Genomic DNA, 26,312 nt, shown 5'->3' with positions numbered 1-26,312 from the left:
ACATTACCACAGCTTCCTTCGACTATGTACCCACACATAATTTGAATCATTTGCTATTACTCGAGGTTTGTAATTGGCTGCTCTGCACCAGATAAGAGGTAATCAAGGATTGGCTGAGTCTTGTACTGTGCTATACTGTCAAGAATCCACTCCCTGGATATGACAGGGACACGCAACCTCCTGTACAGACCTGGAGAAACAAAAATACCAGGATAAGATTAGTTAGACAAAATGGAGCTGGAAATGTGCTTTGCTGTAAAAGAAATGCAAGAGATCAAGAAGAATTACAATAATCTTTCGCACTCAGAGCAAGGAATATCCATTGCGATAATTTCTGCATATTTCTTCAAGCACATTCTGATACACATTACATAAATGCAACAAAAAGAAATTAACAAAACAAAACATTGTGGTACTCATGCATAATATATATCGTGCTGCAGTCAACCCAGAAGTAACTGCAATCATTATGATGTAGCAGCTCAACTTTTCTCTGCTTCTCTCTCCTCCATAATCTCCCCATCTCCGCTCCTATCTGTTTGTCTTTCCCACTCTCATTCTTCCCCTCTCTCTCTCTCGGTCACCTACCCTCTCCGCTCGTTTCATTTTCTCCTCAAACAATCAGTTTCCCTTATCATGTAATATTATGTCAGCAAACTCTCTACTGATAATTTGTGAGTCTCCGCTCACCAGAGTGTCTTACTGGCTGATACAAACTCCTAGTATTTCTAAGCCAGATGGCGGCACAAATTTTCTCTTGTGGCTTGTCAATGGACGCCACCTGAAGCTCACTCGTCTTCCTAGGCTGCCAATGTACATTTGTAATGTACATAAATAAGGCCTCCCATAAATAATCCCAAAACAAGGCAATCGCTTGTCAACGATGACCACTGTCTTATACGTTTCTCAGTTTTGCCTGTGTCTGACTAACAAAATGCACCCCCTTGTTTTACTGCCCGAGACCAGTGAGTCGAGTCACCTCCCTGCTGAATATTGTAAACCAGTGACTTGCTTAACGACTTGTCCACATGAAACCTCTTCGGAAAAACCTTTGGAAGATACCATGTACGACTTGTGTGCCTGATGTCTCCTTTTTCTCCATATGACTTTGATTAGTGATAAGGTGTTCTAGTTTTCAAGCCTTGCTATGATTTAATCAGATCATCTTTAGTCACTAAAATGATAGATACTACAACTTACAATAATTGCAATAATAATCTCTCTGAAATAGGCCATAGAAGATGGTAATATACACTTGGATCTTTGGGCTTTTTCTTTGGGCCTTGCTTCTGGGCTTCATGTGCAACTTGAAGACCAATGTATTCCTCTAAATATTGATTCCTGCCAAGCACTGATCACCATTGTCATAAAAAATTAACGCAGTCAACTATGACTGCAGTCACTCTTACAATCATGGTAATTAATATCATGAACCCTTTGCATGTATTTGTAAGAAAGAACAGTCAGACCGGAGAGCACGATACACCCATTTCATTAGAAAAGTGATCATGGCGACCACGGTGATCTCAACAACAAACAAAAAAATTCACAAAGGATGGCAGAATTGCCCTCCATCTCCATTTTTGGCCTGCAAGGCAATTACACTATGGCTTTCTGCAGTCAAACTGTGCTGAAGGCAATGTGTTATGACAATAGTGCAATGCTGCCACGTTGTACACTTATCAAGACCTTGCAACAATGGAGCTACGAGCGGACTGTGATGCATTAATGCCAGGCTCATGCAACAATCTCAAATGATCAGAATATAAATTCGGTTACATGATTTACTTCTCCACGGCCAAATCAATTTGAATGTGCAGAATATGGTTTCACTCCTACATCTTAGCATTCTAGAACAAAACGAGTAGAACCTGGTGTAGCATTCACTTTGATAATAGTTTAGTCATGAAATCAATCGACTCTTTGTATGCCATGGAGAAAACCCTCTGTTATTCTGAGACACCAATGCAGTAATGTCTTTAGAAAACATTCTGTTTTTCAAATCTACGTAACTTTTATACATTTCTGGACATGTAGTCAGCAAAGTTGTAGAGAAAATGCCAAGCCTTGCTCTGGCTTAAATTGTATGTTTTAGCTACATTACTGTAAATGCATGACTTTTGCACACATAACAGTGACAAAAAATTAGAATCACAGTCACCTCCCTGATGTGGACACCATGACTGTGGAGAGAGCGCAGTCGAATATCAACCAAAGAGCTGCAACAGAACTTGCTACCATGCCATCCATTTACAGGGATGAGCACGTCAACTTGTTGGATAACAATCAAACGGCAGCGGCTTCACTACCCCCGTTCAGGTATGTTGCACTTTTACAGTACAACTGTAACAGTCACTTCTACAACTACACGTAGATTGTCGATCCAATTACAATTAAGTATCTATAGTAGGCCTATAGCAGTAGTAGAATGGGTTTCTGTTTCAGTTTTCATGTTTCTGTTAATTCAGGTTTTTCTTTTCATTCCCCCTTTTCGATCACTCCTTGCTTTTAATGTGATACATTTTGTTTCACTTTATGAATCATTTCTGGATATTTGCATATTTTCGTTTGTATATTTTCACAGTCTCCATGCATCCCCATTTTCCATTCCCGATATCTATGCAATCCTTAACATTCTTTAACTAAGTTATCTTAAATTCCTTTCAACCTTCTTATTTCATTTCAGCGATATTCTGACCTCAATCTTTTCAATCTCTTGCATATCTCAACTGGCTCTCTTGCTGTCTTCTTTTGTTTACAACTTACAGAATTGTGATGCCTAATTGTGACACCGAATAATGACACACAAACACATGATGAAACTAAGTTTTATTTCTTTTTATTTCATCCTTTACAAGAGCAACTCATAAATCATGGACCGTGTAACTCTATCCCCAGCGTCGCTCAATATGTCTACCATGCCTGTCCACGCACATCTGTGCTCTACCCCTCATGGCTCCTACTACTCTAGGAAAACTCTTTGCTATGTTGTTAGCTGCATGGTCAGGCACGCAAGTAAAAGCTTGTACTAAAAACCGTATTCATTCTCATTGAGAAATTTGGTGAAAGAATTGCTAATGAGCCCTCCCTTTGTTAACAAACGTTGCAGCATCCTTTCAAATTTTGATGACCATTTATACTGTGCAACTTGATTTTGACATTCAAATTTTAAACTCTCCTTGCTCGTCAAAGCATACACATCATATTAAAAGAGGAAGATATAAACTTTATGATGATATATATTACAGGGCTGCACACTGGCGCCGGTCCGACGGTCAAAGACTGGTAAAAGTCACTGTCGGATCGGTAACTTTTCAGGAAATCCACAAGTTACCAGTCCGACATGACCAGTAAAAAAAAGCATCGGTGGGGTCAGTAGAAAGGAAAAGAGCAGCCCCGATCAGGGAGAAACAGAATGCAAGATATCGCACTGTTCAACAAGTTTTACGCAAGTTTTCGTTTATGTCTACCGGTGCAATTTGTACAGTACTGGTAAACATAGTTTTTAGCACTAGCTATAGCATGCAGTGGACCAGTTACATTCGCGCTCGCTTGCGCATTTGGCGCTGCTCACGCACGCACTGCTATGTAATGCAATACATGCAAAGCACACGATGCAAAGCATGTACAGTGTAACTGCTTCTCGTTTGCTTGCGATCGGCGGTCATGCCAGACAAGAAGCATTGAAAGAAGCGCACGCATTTCTAGGTCATTAATTTTTACTCATGATTTTTTAACGCAAGATCGATCCGATCCCGGCTTCGCAGCAGTGTGGCAGTTATGTTAAAACTAATTTACTTGTGTCGGTTTTTAGAAAAAGTAACAACACATTCGATATTCAGCGATACAGTAAATGGATCTGATTGCGTTTATTTTCATTTTGCACAGTCATTTCACAAATTAATATTTTCATTCGCTCAGAATGTTCTCATAACGAAGATAGGCGCAAAAAGGATCATGAAATCGGCCCTTCCGTGTACTTTTTAAGAACGCATGCACAAAATGTGAAGAGATAATACTAGGGAGAACAAAAAAAATCATGAAATCATGGCAGTCCCGCTTACATATATTATTTCAGGTAGAAATCGTCCCAAAAAGGATCATGAATTCGACCGGCCTCGTCGTATCTTCCAAAAGATTATGTACGAAATGCGAAGAGATTATAGAGGAGAAAAAGAAAAAAAATAAAGGACACATTTTGGTGAGTGCATCAGAAACGATTACAGCCGAATAACAATTCATGAAATCAACTCAATCCCGTTGAAATTTGAGGAAATAATAGGCGCAAAAAAAGGATCTTGAATTCAGTCCTGCATGCCGTCTTGGTTATCAAAAACGCATACACAAATGCGACGAGATTATCGGGAGAAAAATAAAAAAGACATTTTTACCCTTCTGGTGCGTGTATTACAAAAAATTACATCCGAAGTAATTCATGAAATCGCCACAATCCCGCTGATATTTGAGGTAGAAATAGGCGCAAAAAGGATCGTGAATTCGGCCGTGTCGTATACCTTGTAGATAAGAACACATGTACGAAATGGGAAAAGATTAGCGGGAGAAAAATAAAGGACACATTTTCACCCCTTTTGGCGCTTGCATCATATAAATTACAGCCGAATAGTAATTCATGAAAATTTTGCAATCCCGTTGGAATTTGAGTAAACAATAATAGGCGCAAAAAGAATGTCGAATTTGGCCCTGCATGCAATGTATAATTTTGAAAATGCCAAATACGAAAAAATTATCGGAAGAAAAATAAAGAACGCATTTTCAAACCTTCTGGTGAATGTATCACAAAAGATTACAGCCAAAATAATTAATGACATATCGCAATCCCGCTGATATTTGAAGTAGAAATAGGCTCTAAAAGGACCGTGAATTCGGCCGTGACATACAGGCATGTACGCAATGCGAAGTGATTATTGGGTGAAAAATGCAGCACACATTTTCAACCCCTTTTGGCCCGTGCATCATAAAGATTAAAGAGCCGAGTGATAATTCATAAAATCATCTCAATCCCGTTGAAGTTTGAGGAAACGATAGGCGCAAAAGAATCATGATTTTTGGCCGTGTCGTGTATCTTTTAACAACGTATTTACAAAATGCGAAGAGTTTATCGGGGAAAAATAAAGGACACATTTTCAACTGCTTTTGGCGCGTGTATCATAAAAGATTGCATCCGAAGTCATACATGAACTCATCGCAATCCCGCTGATATTTGAGGTAGAAATAGGCGCAAAAAGGATCGTGAATTCAGCCATGTCGTATACCTTTCAAGAACGCATATGTACGGAATGCGAAGAGATTATGGGGAGAAAAATAAAGAACGCATTTTCAACCATTCTAGCTGGTGCGTGCATCACAAAAGATTACATCTGAAGTAATTCATGAAATTGCCACAATTCGTCTGATATTTAACGTAGTAATAGGCAATAAAAGGATCGTGAATTCGGCCGTGTCGTATACGCATGTACGAAATGCAAAGAGATTATTGGGAGAAAAATAAAGGACATATTTTCAACCCCTTTTGGCCCGTGCATCATAAAGATTGCGGCCGAATAATAATTCATGAAATCATCGCAATCCCGTTGAAGTTTGAGGAAACAATAGGCGCAAAAAGAATCATGATTTTTGGCCGTGTCGTATATCTGTTTAGAACGCATTACGAAATGCGAAGAGTTTATCCGGGAAAAATAAAGGACACATTTTCAACCCATTTTGGCGCGTTTATCATAAAAGATTACTGCCGAAGTTATTCATGAAATCATCGCAATCCCGCTGATATTTGAGGTAGAAATAGGCGCAAAAATGATGGTGAATTCGGCCGTGTCGTAGAACGCATGTACGGAATGCGAAGAGATTATGGGGAGAAAAATAAAGAACGCATTTTCAACCATTCTTGCCGGTGCGTGCATCACAAAAAGTTACATCCGAAGTAATACATGAAATCGCCACAATTCCGCTGATATTTCAGGTAGAAATAGGCGCAAAAAGTATCATGAATTCGGCTGTGTGGAACATCTGTAAGAACGCACTTACGAAATTCGAAGAGTTTATTGGGAAAAAATAAAGGACACATTTTCAACCCCTTTTGGCGCGTGCATCATAAAAGATTACAGCCAAAGTAATTTATGAAATCGTCACAATCCCGCTGATATTTGAGGTAGGATAGGTGAAAAAAGTATCATGAATTCGGCCATGTGGTGCATCTTTTTAAGAACGCACTTACGAAATTCGAAGAGTTTGTCGGGAAAAAAAAAAGGACACATTTTCAACCTCTTTTGGTGCTTGCATCAGAAAATATTACAGCCGAAGTAATTTATGAAATCGTCACAATCCCGCTAATATTTGAGGTGGAAATGGGCGCAAAAAGGATCGCGAATTCGGCCCTGCATGTCGTGTACCTTTCAAGAACGCATGCACAAATGCGAATAGATTATCGGGAGAAAAATAAAGCACCCCTTGTAGCGCGTGCATCAGAAAATATCACAGCTAAAATAATTCATTAAATCGTCGCAATCCAACTGACCACCAAGAGCAGGTTACGCAGCAAGTTCGTGTGCCGATGTTTAGAAAAAGTCACAAACGCTTGCATTTGATACAATCTGATTTTGTTCATTATCATTTTACACTGTAATTCACTAACAAACATTCTATTTTTTCCTATCTTTTTTTAAAATTTTTTTGTGCAATAAATAATGCAAGTTTTTTAAAAAGAATTAATCTGTAAAATTTACATGGTGGGGGGGGGGGGTACGTCCATAAAAAAACAAGAATATACGTTTGCAAGTCATCTAATGTTTTTTTAGGTTGTTGTTGTTGACCGGTAAATTTTCTGTTCGGACTGGCAAAAAATGGTAAAACGGGGCATTTACCGGTCCGACAGAGACAGGTTGGACCGGCAGAAAAAATGGGTTAGTGTGCAGCCCTGTATATTATATGACATGAATTGTTCTATTTTACTGGGAAAATAATTGACAATTCCAGTTTCCTTTTAATTGGGACGCACTGTATATTTACGCCTGTGGTTCCGTCGAAAACAATCTATAAAGCGCATTTATATACCATTTTGGATGATCTGAAATACAAGTTTTATAGACAGATTTTTGAAAAAGTCCCAGGTGTGGGAGGGGGATACCCCTCTCCTGCACCCTCCCATGCTCAACTCTGCAATGATCAGTTGTGTATTAGGTTGCTGTAAGATGGCTGTAAGATAAAAACACACGCATGTGTGTGTATCAAAGAGTTGTTTAATATGTAACAGTTGTTAACACTTCCGTTTTTAAATCCATGGTTACGTTTCTTATTTACACCAAGTGGCATTAGACTAAGTGAGAATAAGACGAAATGGAAATTAGACCGAGTGACGGTTAGCCCAAGTGGTAATTAGACTAAGTGGTAATTAGACCAAATGACAATTAGACGAAATGGAAATTGGACTAAGTGATATGTAGACCAAGTGGTAATAGCCGAAATGGGTGTAGCCCAAATGAATATTAGACCAAGTGGCATGTAGACGAAGTGAATTTTAGACCATGTGGAAATTAGACGAAGTGGAAATTAGACGTAGTGGCAATTAGCCGAAGTGGAAATCGGACCAAGTGGTGTTAGACTAATTGAGAATTAGACTAAGTGGTATTAGCCGAACTGGTCATTAGATGAACTGGATATTAGACCAAGTGGAAATTAGACCAAAAATTTTCACCTGACCTTTGACTGCATGTCCTATATAATCTTTCCCTACAGAATCATTGTGCCGTAATGCATGTGTATACCTAGTTTACGTGTATGCAATACTCCCAAGGTATGGAAATAATGTGTACATGCATCAGATCTAAGAATTTTATCACTTTAACCTAACCACTGACCAAATAACCAAATAATGAGATTACATAACAAAGCATTACGATAACTGAAAACACAAATGACAGGAAACAGTGCAAGGGTACAAGTATATTGTATGAATCAAACTAGAGCAATCCCTCTGCAGCACAGTTAACTGGGAACTGGGATGTCTCCGCTTCTCATGCTATCACTATTAAGTGCCATACAGGTATGACCACTCATCATGGATTGACCGGTAACAAAGGAAATGTTTTGAAACTTATTTCAATCCATTTCACCAAATGACACTATAAATAAACTCACCCAATATCTGGCAACTGCACATTTACTTCAATAATTTTGGTGGCTTTTGATTTTGAGCTTTTACAGTACCAATGTTTGCTTTGTACCAGATAATTGGATATTCCTCTATGAAGAAATGGCAGGGAAGCAGCATTTACATGTTTTGGGGTTGCCCACTGTCCATTTGTCTAACATCAATACTATAATCTAAGTGAAACTGATTAATATTTTATTATTATTATTATCATTTTTTTTTTGTAATTAATCAAGATATGTTATATATGCAGTGTAGATCTGCTGATTAGATTTGGGCAGAATCCCTAAGGTCAAAGATGAACGGTCACTGAATTTGGCTAAAAAATGAGATTTCAGCATTTCTATGTGATGGCAATGAAATATCAAATGCCACTATGCTTTCCTAAAATTGTGTCATTTCCGGTATTACTTAACTTCAGCTATGCTTTTCTTGTGAATTCCTCTTTTCTATATAGAGTTACAAAATAAGATCATATTGCTTACTTGTTTATTTATCTAAAAACCAAAGTTGATATTATCATAATATTGTATTCATGTGTTGTTGAAACTTTTGTGATCCAAAGTTCCTATAATATTATGAACTCATTTAAGCATTATGTACATTGCTTTGTATTACTTTATATGGAAATAAAATCATTTGAATGAATGAAAAACTATTAAAGATCGACTAGTTATGAGATACTGAGATGGTGGACAGGGTAGATTTGTACATTTAATTATACAATTATTGTATTTACATTATACTGATAGGTCAAAGGTCAAGTTAAAGATAAATGTGCTTCATCGAAAACCATACTTGCATTTTCTTTTTAGATAATTGTTCTGCTAATCTTAATAGACCAAGATGCATCCCAACTTGATGTAACCCTAGAAGGGCCAGGGGGTGGGGGGCGGAATTTGACTCCCCTCGACGTTTTGTGCTATAATTTTGTATTGCGAGAAGGCCTCGTCATGAGGCTTCTCGACTTTCTTTGTTCAAGTACAGTAAAATGAGGAATGTTTGCGTGCATTTTAATATCACGAATTTTGCGAGAGCTGAGATTTGTGAAATTTATATGCACACGAAAGTTCTTGTCTACACTATACACAATGAATATTAGAGGCAACTTGCGAAATTTTCATGCCGCGAAAAAGCCCGTCAGCTCCAATTTGCGAAAACTTCCTGCCGCAAAAATATGTTTTACAGTATTGCACAATTTTTGAGAGCAAATTTGCCATGTCTGTGCGCACTTTAACAAAGCCACTCCCATTTTTGTAACTGCATGTCACCCCTAAACGGGCACAATTTTGTGACTATGTGTACATTTCCAAAGGAAAACAGTGCTCTGTCATGAAACTAATAAAAACCTGATTTTCACTATTAATCACTTTGCTTAATTTCATATGGTAGAAAAGCGGTCAGTGACAATTTCTAATAAAAACAAAAAACACAGATAAAGGTCGAAAAACAGATACAGATATTCAGCGAGAAGTGGAGGCATCCCAGGTGATTAATAGGTGACTTTGCTTAACAGTCAAAGTCATCGATCTCTCCCCCCCCCCCCCTTTCAATGTAAAGTAATAAACGGTACCTTGGTAGTCTGTTGGTGTGTCAGTAAGATTTGGTTCTACCACAATAAAGGCCGTCTTGCCACTTGTGTAGGGAAAGAGTGATGGGTGCTGCACCGTACATGCTCCGCACATCTCACACAGGCCAACCAGTTGGTCTGTAAAAAAAAAGAAAAAGAGCATAGTGAAATAAATATGTGGATGTTGACCTTGGGTCACAACTATTAGAATGCTACTGCAGGTGCTCCAATATAATAGAAACAGGAGAATATAATTTGGAACAAAACAAACAAAACCCTGCTGATTAATGAAAACTGTAAGAGATAACAGCAAATGGTGCATCTAACTATGATCATACAAGTGCCACTGTTATGAGATAGATGGGACCGAAAGAAGTCTCTTGTTACAATAAAATCTTGTGAAAACAGACCTCCATCGTAGTACATAAATACCGCTTATTCAGCATTTGATCTTCAATGAACAAACTTGGAACTACAGTCGTCAATGTACTAACTCATAGTATTGTAGCTTTGCTTTATCACTTCTGTTTCTAGAAAAGAAGATTTGTAAATATTTCTTTATGGGGGGGGGGGGGCATGTGACCCCCCCCCCTTTTTTCAAACAAAAGGAATAAAAAGAAAAAAATGAAAGGGGGCGGGTGCCCCCCCTCCCTCCGCTTTTTTTAAAGAAACCATCTTTGTCAGCTGATTGTAGTGGCAGCAGAAAACTGCGCTGAAGCCTTTTTCTTTTCTTTTGCTTGTCAGCCGATGGATCCTGGAAGTGGCACAAGGAACGGAAACATTGCATGCTGAAGCGTTTTTTTTTTCTTTTTGTTTGTCAGCCGATGAAACCCAAAAGTGACACGAGAAATATTTTTGGTGCCCCCCCCTTTTTTTGGAATTCCTGGATCCACCCCTGAGTGTGGTGAAAATTCAACATGGGGTTTTCAAGAAAAAGATAAAAATGTACAATTCAGGCCCCCATTACGACCCCTTCCACCCCTCCCCTGGGTCCCAAGGGGGCACCCCTGATTCTGCAATGAACAAACTTGAAACTCCAGTCATCAATGTACTAACTCATAGCATTAACTTACATTATGAGAGAATAAGGGGCATCCCCCTCCCATTAATGTGTCTCTATTATAAATTGCAAATGAAAAAACACAATACTTTCACATTATGATATTTTGCCTGTAGAATTCTTCACTTCAATGGTTAAAACTATGCCGTAATTATGAAATAAGTCTATCAATGGAAAACTACTAGGGCTAGTGTACTTCTAACTTTGGATTAAAATACAAGTACCCTTGTTGAGTCCAGAATAAGGTCCAATACAGCAGAGGTCATATCTGCTTAGGAAACCAGGCCCATCCCACGTCCTGGAACGCCTTGGTCCTTGATGATCAAGACCATTCACCACATCACCTCTGACCTCATAGCTCTCCTCTGCCAGGGGTTGTTCAGCTTCCAGACTGTCTGACACCCCTTCAGAACATACAGATCATGAAAAACTTTAATAATGTCAGGACTTTAGGAGAATGACTCTCACTTCAAACTTCCCTGGTGGTAATCTTTGCTGCCAGAAACAAAGAATTTTCCTTCAGGGGCAATATTGAGTATATGTTGTAAATACCATCAGATTAAAATTAACATGAAATTTCATCTCTCCAGAAATATATTTGTGCTTTCAGTATCTGCCACAATACTACAAAAGTAAAATATTAACAAAAGTAATAGAGCACCAAGTTGTAACAGGCATTAAAAGAAAAACTATAAATGATCATTTTAAATCATACACAAAACACAAATCATCCTCTGGAATAGTAGAGTTTCTAGTGACTGTTGAATGACAAATACAATAATGAACACTTCTGCCAGGTTTTAAAAGTAACAACTTGCTATGACATGACATGCAAAGAAAAAAAAAACACCTACAATAATGCACACAAACTGGCAAAGAAGTTAATGAAACCACCTACACTTCTACAACAAAAATCAGACAGACATGTGATGACAGAAAAAAATTGAAATGTCGCTATGGTGACTGGTATGTCTCTGCTATAGAGCATTACTCTCCAAATAGATCTACAGAACATTTTGCTGATTTAAGAGAATGGTTTCACATGATTGGCAATAGTTTGAGCCATTTTCAAAATATGAACAAAAATAGTGAAATTTAAGCATTTTCTTGTGACCTTTAACCCCCAAGATCCAAATATTTCTATACAGAATCAGTGTGCAGTAATGCATGCATTGTACCTAGTATACTGTATATGCCATATTATATTCCGCGAGTCTAAATTTTCACGAATCGGGACTTCACGACAATTTCACAAGTGGTTAGATTCGGGATCGTGGAGTACTGTACCAAATGGAGAAATGTATATGTGTACGTCACATTCATATCTGGATCAGAGTCATTATTTTTGTGTGTCTTTAATTTTGCAAATAGCACCTGACTCGCGAAATTTGCGAAAATAAAAGCCTAGCAAGAAATTTGGCATATACAGTATTTATGCATATCTATACTGTAAAATCTGTCAATAACAGCCACGGAAGGGAGATGAAGAGTGGCCATTATAGACAGGTAACCTGTAGACAAGTTTATCTGACATATTGTATGCATTGCATAATGTATACATTCTCATTGTATATAAGTACTTGGTAAAAATGTACATTGCATGTGGATAAGTATGTACTTGTTTCACACGTCCACTCGTACATACATTTACCATGTTTCACTTCGATACCCTAAACGATGCTTGAGGTACACTGTTCACAAAAGTGATTACTGATGGAAAGACAGAAGGGTGGAAGGAAAGATGGACAGAAGGATGGTCAACCTGAAAACATAATGCCTCCGTACGACACTTCACGGCAAAGGCATGAAAAGGATAGAAAAGAAAAAAATACTGTAAAAGTGGAAATCTTCGCGGTGTTGTACTTTTCGCACATTTCGCACAACCAAAAACTAGCGCGAAAATAAAAGCACGCAAATATTTTTGCTTGCCATATGTTCCTGTGCATGATGTCTTGATTCCGCGGAATTAAAAACACGCGAAACTCTTCTTATCGGGCCAAGCGCGAAAAATTAGTCGCGCGGAAATATCCACTTTTACAGTAAACAAATTAAATACAACAGAACGCTCACATTTGAAACTGACGACCCAGGCTCTGGCAGCTATGCCTTGGAAATACTTCAGAGTTCGCTCACACACCAGTGAAGCATCTGATGAGAGGAAGAGTAAGTGTTCATCATGTGGAACAGCTCATAAAAAAATCAAGTCTTGTCTATTCTGTGATCTTCTACATGTACCACACAGCAATACACAAACCATGTACAAAAAAAAAAAAAACTCACGTAAGTCGGCATACACAGGACTGAAGAAAATCTGTACGCTTATGAACCAGTCAACAAATGCTGACTGACACACATTACATGGGCTTACATGAAGTTTTGAGTCACATGACTGCAGTTGATAAAACACGTACAGTTATAATATGATATGACCTTTGGAATAGACAAAAAGGCAAATTCAGCTTCAAGTCTCAGAGAGTAAATTCATGTTTTCACAGGTAGAAAAAAATTGAGATCTTTTTGTATTGATTGGTCACGCCAATTCATTGAACAAGTGTGCTCCAGTTTCAATGTGAAAACCAAAGAAACAAGAATATTGACTTGAGAATGCTGCGTTTGTAATGAGCTTTTACGGACTGGTAACACAAAGGTCCAAGAAAATATTAAGACATGTCCCAAATTTGGAAATTTCCCACTGGATTGGGACCAAGAAATCATGAATCATGAGTCAAGTTGTCAAAGGTGATGATTGACCAGTTTGATAATGTCAACTTACGAGTAAACTTCGTAACAGACAACATCAGGAAAATATTGACTTACAGCATGTCAACTCATTGGAGGCTTTTTTGACACTGCAATATGTATATTTCAGTAAACCTCACATAAGTCAAATGAGGAAGGTTACCTCTTTTCCTTTAAACTCATGTAATTTCTTACAAAATGACACCTGTATGTCAACATAAGTTTATGGCCCGAACTGAAATTCTACATCAATTGCTTTGCACATCAGTTGACAGCCATATTTGCTCTCACTCAAACAAGATACTGCAAGCAACAAGATGTAGTTTAATTTTTTTTTGTGCAATATCACTGAATGCCTAAAAACAACATATTACATATGAATAAATAAATAGATGGTTATACATATACACACTGCATATATTTGTGTACGATTGTATCAAATGCAATATGTGTGTGACACTTTCTTGACATTTGCCTTGTGGTCTATGGCTTGTAACATTTGCTCATGTGGAACAGCCATCACTGACTTTCTGAAGACTGAAGTCAATTAGAGTTGAGGGAAAATTCCCAAATTTTTGTTATCCACAGTTTATGATGACCAATTGTTGACCAGGGAAGAGTATGTGGTTGAAGAGATTTGATTGTGTTCATTAGAGGGGTGATATACAAAAGGGTGCTGACTTATGTGATCACACATGAAAGTCTGTTAATACACTAATTTACTTGACTTAAGGTTGAACTTGCATTTCACTGCATCAGTGTCAAGGGTACAAAGTACAGAGATCCAGTAAACATTGTCACTTTGCAATGGTATTAATAGAGATTAACAGAGAATATAAGAAGTGATCTTGACTTTTCACAATGAACCTGATTTTAAAATTGATTTAAGGACCTGCCCTGTGAAGCTGCACAGGTGTACAGTGAAACCGTTTTAACAAGCTTGCTTAAAATGAGGAACCGCTTTTAACAAGGTGATTGCACAGGTCCCATTTCCCTTTGTGTGTAGAAATGGATTGGTTACGAGCTCGGTTATAACGAGGATATTTTCAACACATTATGATAAAGTAAAACAAAAGCAATCTGATTGGAACTATTAGGTCCCATTTCTAGGCCTGCTGCTCTCAAACACGCCGCAAACGAAACATTGAAAACTGAATTCATGTTATTCATGTATTCTTTTTACCATTTGGTAGAGTGTGTACTAAACACAGTGCGTGTTACTGTGTACATTGTATGCATACCCACAGGTACATGCATACATAGCAGCCGCCTCTCTTGTGAAATAAGTGTAAAAAGGATCATGAATTCAACTCTGCTGTATACCTTTGGAGAACGCATTCAACATGGGATAAAATGTCCGGCAGAAAAACAAAGAATGTATTTTCAACCCCCTTCCATATAATACACTTCCTTTTTATTCTTCCTCAATAACTACGATCCATACCTCTGTTTAAAGACAACGCAAAGACTGCTCGCAGGATTGATTGAAGGTTTTAAGACTTAATGCATATATGCTTTTTCTTTGCACCATTATGATTATGATTATAGTTATGATGTATCAAGTGGCTTTCCATACTCTGATCGGTTTCTACATGTGCACGCTATGTGTTACGTGTGTGCCGTTGACTCGGTCACGGCCAATAAACTCTTGAACATCACATGCCAAGATCGTCTGATGTTTCTCCTTATTTATACAGTATAGTCTGTCGAGTCGCAATGCACGCGCCGAGGAGCCGAGGAGCTATTTTACCAGCTAATTTACCAGCTACAGGGGACACATTTCTTCGAAATTCTCGTGCACCTTGCGGAACTGCTACGATACACTAGAATATTAATAGTGCTTTTGGCTGCGGATTCTGAATTCAGAAGAATGGACACATTTGAATTTCACATTCAGCCTCAGCAGCATGACCCCGCTCTTCGTGTGTAGTCCCGTCCATTTGTCTATGTGCGCTGTGCCCTGGAATAGTGATATACAGTCAGTGCACCGTGTCTCAGCTTGGCACTGTGCTGTGGAACCAGAACTTCACGTTGGAGACGAGCAGTCTACCCCATCATGCCCCAGCCTGTTCCGTCACAGTCCCCTCCCTCAACGAGGAAATCAACTGCGCTTGTTTGTCAAGTAATCAAGGAGCTGTTGAACAATGAAGACTACATCAATATGCTCAACAGTGTAGTCAGCAATGCAGTCGACAAGGCCTTCACTAAACTCAACAGCCGTGTTGAAGTGCTTGAAGGTCAAGTCCATGATCTCCAAAATGAATGCGACAACAAGTCACACCAGATCACAGTTCTCAAGAAGGAGATAAGTCAGCAGTCAGACCGAATCCAAAATCTTGTCCAGGGTCAACTCGACCTCGAGCAGTACTCCAGACGTAACTGCATCCGGATCTTCGGTGTCAGAGAAGCAGCAGGGGAATGCACCGACAACATACTGTGCGACATTGCTCAGAGCAAGCTAGGAATCACCATAAACCCAGCAACAGACATAGACCGGAGCCACCGCACAGGAAGGAAGAAACCTGAATCGGCCTCTCATTCTCCCAGACCAATCATCGTCAAAATGACCTCGTACAAAAAGAAGCATCAAATCCTCACAGCAAGAAGAAAACTGAAAGGAAGCGGTATCTCCATTCATGAAGATCTCACGAAGCACAATGTCGATCTCCTACGCAAAGCAACACACCACCAGAAAGTGAAGAATGCCTGGTCATCAGACGGTCGTATCATAGTCGAAATACCTGCCTCACATGGGAAAACGATCAACAAAGTAATCAGAAGTGAAAGTGATCTGGCCAGATTATGACTTCAACTTCTCAAAGTCCCCCACCTCCATGTATGTATCCTGTAAGTTTTTGTAGTTTTTGTAAGAGACAACGGGCTCAAGATAATATCTGTTATTTTTGTGCAACCTCTAGTTCCAGTCGCCTGAGGGCATTAGAAGAAGATGAAGATGGTGTATCTGTACTTAGTACTGAAACAGAATATTTCATTCCAAGTGAATTTGCCTCTATGATGAGTGGTACGTTTTCAGAAATGTTTACGTGTCTGCATTTCAACTGTCGAAGTTTGAAGGGTAACAGTGATAACTTTATATCGTGCATTAATTCCTTGAATACTGAAATATCTATTATTGCTGTATCTGAAACATGGGCACAGGGAAATGAATCCCCTCAGTTTACGTTGCCCCAATATAAATTCCTCGGAAGGGGAAGAACAGATAAGAGAGGTGGAGGTGTTGGTATGTTCATTAATAGAAAATATAATGTTAAACAGAGATGTGATTTAGAGGTTTTTGATCAATGTATTGAGTCAACATTTGCTGAAATTATCAATTTGAAGGATAAAATTGTTATTGGCGTGGTATACAGACCCCCCAATCAATCTCTTCAATCATTTCTTACTGGTCTACAGCCAACATTACAGAATATATCTCGAGAAGGTAAACATTGTATCCTACTTGGTGATTTTAATGTTGATTTATTGAGTTCCGACAGTTCCACTCACCAATTCTTGGACTTAATTCTTACCTCCTCATACACTCCTACTATTTTTAAACCAACACGTGTAACAAACCACTCTGCAACCTTACTTGATAATGTATTCATTAATCGTCCTGAAAATGTAGTTAAGTCTGGTATATTGATTTCAGATGTGAGTGATCATTTATCACCCTTTGTCATCTATCACCTTGGCCGTCAGCAGGTGAGCACCGAAAAGGAATCATCCACTTATTACAAAAGAATGATACATGAAGAGGGTATGACAAATTTTTTTTCATTGCTCCAGTCTTATGAGTGGAGCCACCTGGAAAATATTCCAGACATCAATGAGAAATACTCTGTTTTTATATCTCATTTTATGACCCTGTACGATGAGTGCTTTCCTATAAAGAAACTTGATAAAAAAAAATATGAGAAAAAACAAACTTGGTTTAAGGAAGAAAGATTTGCGGTGACACCATGTGTATGTAGTCCTTAATCGGATCGCTGTTTGGCAGAAGAGCCTAGAAAGAGGAGAAACGAAGAGGGAAGCGACATATGGGGGTTGTGAGGAGGGCAGAAAGTGAAGAGTGGGAGACAGTAATGGGCTAGAGGTTGAAGTTGCACTAGTGGAGACGGTAGAGAAAGGAACACAGAGAGTGGTAAGGAAGAATAGTGTGAGAATCAAGTAGGATGTTCGGACATCGTTGGAAGGGGAAAGATGAAATAGAAGGGAAGAGGAAGAGGAAGGAGTTGAATGTTGGAGAATCATGGAGATAGGAGAGAGCAGTAAAGATTCATCAAACCAAGAGAAGAAAAACGAAGTAGGCGAACAGTGTGACTATGGAATGCGGAATCAATGGAGAAAGGACGAATAATCCCTCGAAGGAAGGGTAAGTAGAGGAGAGATGAGAATATGTTGATAGAAGGGAGATAGAGAGAGAGAGAGAGAGAGAGAGAGAGGCGGGGGGGGGGGGGACAAAGAAAAGAAGTAGAAAAGAACAAATTGAAATTCAATACGTAAATCAGAGGGAGCTAGTATGGATCCTAGAATGAAATGCTGCTGAGAGGGAGAAAAAAAAAAATGGAAAGGAAAATTGATGACAGTTAAGTCCTGAAAAGGTTCCTGTGGGAGAAAAGCAAAAATAAGAAATCAAAATGAGGTTAAAGTGTAGACCTGAGGAGAGAAGACAAGAGAAATAACCTGTGGAGAAATGTGTAAATTAAGTAGTGGTCCTGAAAAGGACCGTTGGGTAGTATGGAAGGAAGAAATAAAACAAAAAGAAGAAAGAAGAGAAGAGAACAGAAAAGAAAAGAAAAGATAAGTAGTGTAGAAACAAACAAAAGTGTAAGAGAGAGAGAGAGAGGAAAGAGAAATGAAACACTGAGTAAAGGTGCTAGTGAAAGTAGCGCAAGAAATCTAGTTATAAGAATAACTAGGAGAACTTGGTTTGATGAATCTTTACTGCTCTCTCCTATCTCCATGATTCTCCAACATTCAACTCCTTCCTCTTCCTCTTCCCTTCTATTTCATCTTTCCCCTTCCAACGATGTCCGAACATCCTACTTGATTCTCACACTATTCTTCCTTACCACTCTCTGTGTTCCTTTCTCTACCGTCTCCACTAGTGCAACTTCAACCTCTAGCCCATTACTGTCTCCCACTCTTCACTTTCTGCCCTCCTCACAACCCCCATATGTCGCTTCCCTCTTCGTTTCTCCTCTTTCTAGGCTCTTCTGCCAAACAGCGATCCGATTAAGGACTACATACACATGGTGTCACCGCAAATCTTTCTTCCTCATTTACTTCACCATGCAAACCTTCAAACAACACAAAACTTGGTTTAACAGCCATCTGAAGAAGTTGTGTAAAAAGAAATACATTTTGTACCGTAAATACATCAAGAATCCTACAATGTACAGAAAAGAGATTTACGTCAAATACAGAAATTTTGTGAATAATGAAATACGACGTGTTAAGCGGGAATATTATCATGGTATTTTTGATAGAGTAAAAAATGACCAAAAAGGTACATGGAAGGCGATTAACGAAGTCTTGAATACATCGAAGTCTAAAACTACATGTGCAAGTATTATGAAAGAAGGTGTTCTGATTGAGGATAAAGAAAACATTGTGAATTTATTCAATGATTATTTTAGTACTATTGGTTCTGAGTTGGTTAGAAATATGCCCCCGTGTTCTATGAATAATGATTTTTCAGAGTATTTAAGACCGAGAGTATTACATACTATGTTTTTTAACCCCATTTCTGAATCTGATTTGATTACAGCTGTATTAAGTATAAAGGATAATAAGAGTTCAGGGCATGATGGCATAGAAGCATTTATTGTCAAAAAATGCATTCATTTGATTGCATCCCCATTATGCCATATTTTCAATACTTCAATTGAAAAAGGTGTTTTCCCAAGTGATATGAAAATCGCAAAAGTTATCCCAATCTTTAAATCTGGGGATAATCGTCTTTGTTCTAATTATAGACCAATTTCTATTTTGTCCATTTTTTCAAAGGTTTTCGAAAAGTTGGTACACAAACGATTGATCTCATTCTTGGAAAAAAATGCAATCCTGTATCAAGGGCAATTTGGTTTCAGACAAGGATATAGCACATTTATGGCCCTTTTAGAATTTGTCAATAATGCTACTTTGGCTTTTGAAGAAAAAAACATTGTTATTGGATTATTCTTAGACTTATCAAAAGCCTTTGATACTATTGATCACAAAATTCTGATAAGTAAAATGTATCATTATGGAATTAGAGGCAATGTGTTAAACTGGTTTGAAAGTTATTTGTTAAACAGAAAACAATATGTGTTTATTGATAATCATACTTCACAATTTCAACATATCAATGTTGGTGTCCCACAAGGATCAGTGTTAGGTCCATTACTCTTTTTGCTTTATGTAAATGACCTGGCTTTTGTAAGTGATGTTTTAAAGCCCATTATATTTGCTGATGACACAAACATCTTTCTGTCAGGCAAGGATATCCATGATATGAATGTTGTATTCAATGCAGAACTTGAAAAGGTGTATTCCTGGTTTTTATCCAACAAACTCACTATTAATTTTGAAAAAACAAATTTTATGATATTTAGACCTCAGCAATTACAGCTAGATACAGCTTTGTTTGATTTATCCATTAATGACCAAAAAATAAGTAATGTTAAAAAAATAAAGTTTCTTGGTGTCATTATTGACGAACATCTCACATGGAAAGATCAAGTGCAAAATATTTCAGGTAAAATAGCAAAAGCAGTGGGTATTTTAAACAGATTGAAGAGCTTGCTTCCTCTTCGAATTATGTTAAATATTTATAATACCTTGGTTTTGCCACATCTTTCATATTGTACTGTTGTATGGGGAAACTGCTCTAAATATCTTTTGGACAGATTGCTTGTTTTGCAGAAACGTGCAGTCCGTTGTGTCTCAAACTCTCACTTTTTAGCTCCAACAAACCTTTTGTTTGAGAAATTGAAGGTTTTAAAGGTCTTAGATTTGTATACATTGCAGGCAGCATGCTTCATGTACAAATTTTCTAGGGATTTACTGCCTGATGTTTTTAAAGAGTATTTTATTTGTAATAACAAAGTTAATTTGTATAGAACTAGAAACTCTGATAAATTGTATGTACCATTTTACCGTCTTAGCCTGTCAAGAAAGTCAATAAGGTATACAGGCCCAAAAATATGGAACTCAATTACCCCCAGTTTGAAATCATGCCCCACCATTTCATCATTCAGAAGACAGTTTAAGTTACAGTTGATTAATGCATACCGGTATTGTTCATAGAACTGTACTGTGTCTATACAGTGCACTGGCTGATTCTCGGCATGTGTTGTTCTGTGTTCTCTGTTCGGGCGCCTGCTCGGTGACCTTCACCCCGGCGCGCTGGCGGGGTGCGCGCGCCGGGGTGGGGGTCGCCGGGCGGCCGCCTCGGGGGGAGGATGTAGGGTGGTACGGTTGGGAATCGCGCGCGTGCCTGTGGTGATTATGATCGGAGCCTTCTACATTCATTGTACAATGTATTACAATTATTCTTTTACACTGTACTCAGTACATGTATCGTAATGGAGAGCTCTGATCATGTTGGAAGTGGTGCGCCCTCAGTGGCGGGGCGCGGCTCACGATATTGCTTGGCATAAATGTACACACTGAAGAATCACGATTATACAGCTGCACACCATATTCAATGATACTCGGTATTATGATGATATGTATTTTTTTTTTTTTTTGTCTTTGTCGATTCTTATAGAATATTATATGCTCAAACCATATATATATTTCTTAAATTGCATTCAATGATAATTCTTGCCCATTTTTGTCCCACCCTTTTTATGGTTGTTTTTGGTATGTCGTGGTTCCTTCCTTTTGGATGTGCTTTTTTTTTTTTCTTCTTCTTCTTCTTCTTGCCCCTATTTATTGCAAATCCAGTTCTTTTTTATGCGACTCATGATTTATGTAACAGTGTATAACGACATACAGTTTTAATATTGTATATTTGCTCAGGGGATCAGCCTCGAAAGGCCAATGGCCTACTGCTGATCTCCTCCACCATTTATTTTAATTGTTATGTCAATCTGGAACACACACTTTTTAACTTTTAACTGTGATTATGTATTTATCCAAAATAATTTTTGGTTTGTATGTATGTGTTAGAACTGATTGATTGTGTATTTATATGTTTTTACCTGAACTGTGGAAATAAACTGAATTGAATTGAATTGAATTGAATTGAATTGAATTGAATTATTTACTAGCGTTGTTTTTGGTGAGGAACCATTCACAACGAGCTAATATTGGTTGTCCCACTGACCTTGCTACAAGAGGGTTTCACTGTAACAAACTTTGTAAAAATCACAGCACAGTCTTTGAGATTAATATTTGGAAATAGATCTCCATATTTCATGACCTAAAGAAAATCAGTTTATTGCCCTGCCATTTTTCAGCAGGATGACAATAAGTCAGGTGATCTGACATTTTCAGTCACGATTGAAATTAAGAATATGGGCATCCTTGCAGTAGCGGTCAGAAGATGACTCGTTCAGTCATAATACCTAAATATAAAGTTTAAAAGTGCCATATCCATGCAAAGTGGAAAGCAGAAGTGCATCAGAAATAAGGATTATTCATTTTGATAAAAACCTATCTTATTAATTTCAATTCTCAAACTGCCTTCTGTAAGTATAAAATGGTTTTTGATAAGTGCTAAATTCATACAGAAATGAATTTGCTCCATGTCTGACTTAGTAATAAGTACACAAGTTTGTAATATTGCTGTTATTACACATCATGTGTGAATAATAATTTTTCTTTCATTCTGATATCTAAAAAGCACATTAAGATTTCAACATTTTCAAAAAAAAAAAAAAATGCTTTAAAAAAAAGAAAAAAAAAGGGAAAAAAGGTGTCCGAATTGTATCATGCAATTGTTTCTAATATACCAAGACACTGTCTGTTACGAGGTCGGACTTGTAACAGTGTGTGAAATTGATCCTGATACAAAGATATACATTGAAAGCTTGTATTCTTTTCCAGTAAGCAATAATGATAATGAATACAAGATGGAAGTCCATCTGAAATACACCACTAGGAGTTGTGCACAATGCATGTTTATGTCTATCTGGAAGCTGAGATAAATTTCTGATGGGTCTCTCTAACCTGTTTTGACGATGACATGGGTGGTATTGGCATTGAAGGCACTGGCAAATCGGCAACCATCGATGAGTCTAGTCAGCTTTTCTACCTGTCGCTACAGGACAGGAAATGAACAAAATCAATAATAGTAAAGGTAACTACACAAAATAAGGTTTCAGGCAATGCATATATCCATGCATTTTCAGTGTATAAAAAAATGAGGACCTGAATATAAGAACAACCCAAGTCCAATTTTTGGCCAAATTCAGTTTGACATGGGAAATTGTAGCTTATGCATGGACTCATCTTGTGTATAAATGATAAATCCTAATTACCCCCGGAAGTGCCTGAAATGAATGAGTTAAATCTTATACCAATGTAAGAATGACGGATTTGGGTCATTCTTACATTCATATTATAGCGCCCTCTCTCGTCCTTCTCTCATCTCTATAGCAGAATATCATGTATATGAATCAAAGAACGACCCAAGTCCATCACACAAAATGGCCTCTCCACAATTAATGTAAATGTTAATTGTCATAATGATATATGTTCTAATTAGTATATACAATGTTGCCTTCCCATCACAGTTAAATAGAATATTATTAGAAAAATAAAAAAGATATGAAGTTTTTTTAAGTTTACTCGAAATGGTCTTCCATGGACTTGGGTCGTTCTTATATTCATATACTCAAATATATATCTGCCCTAAATTTATTTAGGGCAAATTATTTGTATTCTTGATCTTGCGTCACTATGGAAATTTCATTCTCTTGATGTGGAGATGTGTATTACAGATGGCAATTTGTAGAAAAATTAATTCTAATTCAAATGAAGTCAGTATGACGTCAGACACCTCAGTCATGCAATCTAGTCAGACGTCACATGGTGCACATTTGCCTCCATAACACACACCAAACGTTCACGGATAGGTTGAGGAAAAAACCCCAACAAAAAACAGATGAACTTCGCTGCTTTTGCAGGACATAATTATGCGAAACATTCTCCATAGTGTTGCCATCTGTTAGGGGTCTCACAAGAATTTGCGAACATTGTGCACATCTCGAGTACGATTTGCACATATGGTGAAGCTTTTAATACATTATTGAAAACAAATCAGGAGAAAGTAACCCCCCAGTTTCTGGAAATGTTCTTAGGACATGTAAACATTGTGTAAAACTCCTGCTGAAATAAAAATGATGCCCACAAACAGTTGGCAATGCTTCTGCACTCCCATGCCATTTGTTGATATTTTGTAGACTAAAATGTAAATGTAGGACTGCCATTTTTCTTTTTCTTTTTGACATTTGCATCCTTTGCAAACCATTCGTGTTCTCAAATTCATGTCAAAGAAGTAGTAATTATTTTTGTGCAACATATCTGCCCAACATCTTGACTAAGACATCAAAAAATGAATTATAAAATACATATACTGACAGTACAGTATAATGATCATCAAATGGCTCTCTTAACTGAAATGACCACTCACCAGTTCTATCCTGTTAAGTCCAGAAGCAATTAAAGACATCTGTCTGGTTTCCCTTCCCATTCCTGATAAAATGGATTCACTTGAAGTGGCTCCCTGCCTCCCGTCTTTTCCTGCCCCCGACAGTGGTTGAATAGACCCATGCGTTGTATTGGTGCTCTGCGGTGTTCTCATGACAGTACCCACTTGAACAGGAGGTGACGATGGTATTAGCTCTGTCTGTGGCATCTTAGAGGCTTGCCTTGTTGGTGTTTGTATCACAGAAGTTTGAACACTATCTTCCTCATCAGGATAAATGTGTCTACCTCTTCCTCTGCTACCTAGTTCATTGGTTTCGCTTGCATCAACTAGAGGCTTCTTGAATTTTGAAGTCATTTTCTGAGGAATATGTGTTTCCTCGAAACTACAGTTTTCTTGATTGAAATTGTCATTGGTGTTATCCCCAAGTATCCTCCATTTCTTTCTTTTCCCCTCTCTGGAAAAGCTCCTTGGTGAAGGCATATTAGTTGGCTGTGCACAAAGGCTGTTGCATGAAGAGGTGAGTGATGGAGAAATATGACAGTTCCCCAAATTTTCATCTGACATATTTTCATCATCTGAGACATCATTCTGCCATGTTCTCTTTGTAATTTTAGGTTTTTTAGTGTTCCTCTTTCGATACTGTTCAACAAGCGTTGTGACGGTGTGCATGCTCTCAGATAGCTTGATGCTTGATGACAGCTTCTTCACAGAGTGAGGCGAGAGAGCAGGAGGTGGGGATGGTGATTGGGGCTCTGGCAACTCACCTTCTGCTGCCGCTCTATCCCCTTCCTCAACCTCCATCACACATGGTCTCTCAGTGTAATTTGCTTTGATTTGACTCTGATCATCTGCTTGTTTGTTCATCTCTGCAATATTCGCAGTACCATGGTTACGAGCTTTGTGACTGCCAAAATGATCAGTTTTGCTGCCAGAATCAAAGGTACCTCCTTCTTCCTCCTCTTCCTCAGCTTTGTGAGAATGATCATGGCTTTCAGTTGCTAAGGCAGCTTGCAGCTCAACCATTTGCTTCTCCAGCTGCTGTATCTTTTCATATGCCTTTTCCTTTTGCTGCCATGGAAACAAAATATAACAAGAGACCCAGTGGGTATTAAGTTTTCATACCAGAGTATCACAAGTTCACCTTCTGTGTTCTTGCAGACTATTTCCTAAAAATTGGAGGGGGGGGGGGGGGCTTTTGGGAGCCTCCACGGGGCATGGTGTCCAATTGAAAATTGTATCACGCTGGCAATAATATCTGCCAAGATTGTAGAAAATCTGACCATGAGTTTTCAACAAGAAAATCAAAATGTCACAACTGGCCCCAAATTTGGTTCCTCATTCATGTATCAACTCAGAGCATTTCTGACTTTATTCATTTTTTTTTCATGCATCTTTCCTTTTTTTATTCATACAGTTAACCTCGCCTAAGTCGACCTCGCCTAAATCGACCACACTCAAGTCGAAACTCGGCCAAGTCGAAGCTCTAGAAAAGTCCTGATTTTCTCTTTACTTATTTCTTTAAAATAATCTTTCACAAGTCGAAATTTTACAAGTCAAATTTCGCCTATGTCAAAGATAATTTCGAGTCCAGATTTGTGTAAATACATGTTATTTCCCACAAGTCGAAGTTTTTTTCCCTCGTACGTCATTCAAACACGGACGAGAGCATTCTTTCATTCTTCGATAAACAAATGAAGGATAAAATACTCCCAAGGGTCGAATACAAGTTAATTCTAATATCCCTTGTATCCTTGATGTCCAGCTGAGAAGAACATAAATCACATGTACCTGGTTAGAGGCGAGCTATGTGCGGGCGGCACAGCAGGGTTTGTGGGAAAAAGGGAAGAAGAAAAAATCCTCACAATCCGGTACAAGCCACCATTCTCACTGAGTGGCAAATGTTTGCGAGCGTAGCGTGTTCAAAATTTCTTTGCAACAACAAAAACTGTTTCCGACAATAAAAACAGTCCGCAAGTTTGACTGCATTTGTTTACGAATTTGCTTGCAAATTCCCTAGTATTCGCTATGCTCGCAAACATTCGCAGCTCAGTGAGATTTTGCGGAGCACGCGAACGATTTGCGAAGGACACGAATGGCAAAATCCAACATTCGGAAGTTTTTATCCAAATGTGTT

General features: G+C 38.2%; 1 pseudogene; it reads right to left on the bottom strand.

The window, feature by feature from the left end:
• Positions 1-56: 56 nt before the first annotated feature.
• LOC139737932 (uncharacterized) overlaps positions 57-26,312 on the bottom strand; it is a 55,497-nt pseudogene continuing 29,241 nt past the window's right edge.

The sequence above is a fragment of the Diadema antillarum genome, unplaced genomic scaffold (genome assembly GCF_040938485.1).
Source record: "Diadema antillarum isolate AM-2024a unplaced genomic scaffold, OU_Dant_1.0 seq00000716_RagTag, whole genome shotgun sequence".
NCBI lineage: Eukaryota > Metazoa > Echinodermata > Echinoidea > Diadematoida > Diadematidae > Diadema > Diadema antillarum.
This window is presented reverse-complemented; position numbering and strand designations above follow the sequence as displayed.